General features: G+C 23.1%; 1 protein-coding gene across 1 annotated transcript in view; it reads right to left on the bottom strand.

Annotated features, from left to right (window-relative positions):
- The window catches only part of acss3 (acyl-CoA synthetase short chain family member 3), a 49,527-nt gene that overhangs the window by 1,311 nt on the left and 45,561 nt on the right, over window positions 1-2,655 (bottom strand). The window lies entirely within an intron of this gene.

A 2,655-nucleotide genomic window follows, 5' to 3' on the forward strand; every position in this document is an offset into this window, starting at 1 on the left:
ACAGTATAGTATTTCAAAAAAGTCATAGCATAGATTTTCGAAAAAGTCAGAAAAGGTCTTAGTATAGTATATAAAAAATTAAAAACTATAGTATCAAAGTATAGTATGTCAAAAATAGAAAGTCATAGTATGATATAAAAAAAATCATAAAAAGTTATAGTTATGTTGAAATAATCATAAAAAGTCATGCATAGTATGTCAAAAAAAAATCATAAAAGTAAATTGTTATATGTCGTGCAAATCATGAAAAAAGTCATAGTAATATGTTGAAAAAAATATAAAAAATCATAGTATAGACAGTTGAAAAAAATTTAAAAGTTGTACTTAGTATGTTGAAAAATAAGTCAGTATAGTACGTCAAAACACTAAAAAGTCAAAATGTCAAAATGTCATAAAAAGACACAGTATAGTATGTAGCTAAAGTCATTGGATAGCATGTTTAAAAAATATTAAAAAGTCATAGTATAGTATGACATCACAAATTCATAATATAGTAAGTCAAAAAATGTCACAGTATAGTATGTCAAAAAAAGTCATAGCATAGTTGTCGAAAAAGTCAGAAAAGAGTCGTTAGTTGATTAAAAATATTAAAAACTATAGTATGTCAAAAATAGAAAGTCATATTAGTATATCGAAAAAAAAAATAAAAGTTATAGTCTATGTGAATAATTAAAAAGTCATAGTATAGTATGGAAAAAAAATCATAAAAAAGTATTTGTATTATGTCGTGCAAAATCATGAAAAAAGTTATCTATATATGTTGAAAAAATCATTAAAAATCATAGTATAGACAGTTGAAAAATTAAAAAAGTGTACTATAGTATGTGAAAAAATAAGTCAGTATAGTACGTCAAAAAAATCCTAAAAAGTCAAGATGGCAAATGTCATAAAAAGACACAGTATAGTATGTGGCTAAAGTCATTGGATAGCATGTTAAAAAATATTAAAAAGTCATAGTATAGTATGACATCACAAATTCATAGTATAGTAAGTCAAAAATATGTCATAGCATAATTTGTCGAAAAGTCAGAAAAAGGTCTTAGTATAGGATATTAAAAATATTAAAAACTATAGTATCAAACTATAGTATGTCAAATAGAAAGTCCTAGTTAGTACGGAAAAAATCATAAAAAGTATAGTCTACTATGTTGAAATAATCATAAAAAGTATAGTATGTATGTTGAAAAAAATAAAAAGTCATAATAGTATGTTGAAAAAACATTTAAAAGTCATTGTTTGTAAGTCGAGCAAAATCATAAAAAACGCATAGTATAGTAGTTAAAAACTCATAGTATAGACTGTTGAAAAAATCTATAAAAAATCATAGTATAGACTGTTGAAAAAAACATATTAAAAATCATAGTATAGACTATCGAAAAAATATATAAAAAAATATGTATAGAGTGAAAAATCATATTAAAAAAATAGTATAGTATGTTGAAATTTTTTTAAAGTGTACTAGTATGTCGAAAAAATAAGTCAGTATAGTACGGCAGAAAATCTAAAAAGTCAAAAATGTCAAAATGTCATAAAAGACACAGGTATGTAGCTAAGTCATTGGATAGCTGTTTAAAAAATATTAAAAGTCACGTATAGTTGACATCACAAATTCATAATATAGTAAGTCAAAAAAGTGTCAACAGTATAGTATGTCAAAAAAAGTCATAGCATAGTTGTCGAAAAAGTCAGAAAAGGTCTTAGTATAGTATATTAAAAATTTAAAAACTATAGTATGTCAAAAATAGAAGTCATATTATATATCGAAAAAAATCATAAAAAGTTATAGTCTATGTTGAAATAATCATAAAAAGTCATAGTATAGTATGTCAAAAAAAAAATCATAAAAAGTAATTGTATTTTGTGTGCAAAATCATGAAAAAATATAGTAGTTGAAAAAAATCATTAAAAATCATAGTATAGACAGTTGAAAAAAATTAAAAATAAGTACTATAGTATGTTGAAAAATAAGTCAGTATAGTACGTCAAAAAAATCCAAAAAGTCAAGATGTCAAAGTCATAAAAAGACACAGTATAGTATGTGCTAAAGTCATTGGATAGTGTTAAAAATATTAAAAAGTCATAGTATAGTATGACATCACAATTCATAGTATAGTAAGTCAAAAAATATGTCATAGCATAATTTGTCGAAAAAGTCAGAAAAGGTCTTAGTATAGTATATAAAAATATTAAAAACTATAGTATCAAACTATAGTATGTCAAAAATAGAAAGTCATAGTAGTATCGGAAAAAATCATAAAAAGTTATAGTCTACTATGTGAAATAATCATAAAAGGATAGTAGTATGTTGAAAAAAAAAAGTCATAATAGTTGTTGAAAAAACATAAAAGCATTGTATTGGAAGTCGAGCAAAATCATAAAAAACGTATAGTATAGGATGTTAAAAAATCATAGTATAGACTGTTGAAAAAAATCATATTAAAAAATCATAGATATAGAAGTTGAAAAAATATATTAAAAAATCTGTATAGAGTTGAAAAAAATCATATTTAAAAATAGCATGTTTAAAAAATATTAAAAAGTCATAGTATAGTATGACATCACAAATTCATAATATAGTAAGTCAAAAAAGTGTCACAGTATAGTATGTCAAAAAAAGTCATAGCATAGTTTGTCGAAAAAGTCAGAAAAAGGTCT

The sequence above is a fragment of the Etheostoma spectabile genome, chromosome 23 (genome assembly GCF_008692095.1).
Source record: "Etheostoma spectabile isolate EspeVRDwgs_2016 chromosome 23, UIUC_Espe_1.0, whole genome shotgun sequence".
Taxonomy (NCBI): Eukaryota; Metazoa; Chordata; class Actinopteri; order Perciformes; family Percidae; genus Etheostoma; species Etheostoma spectabile.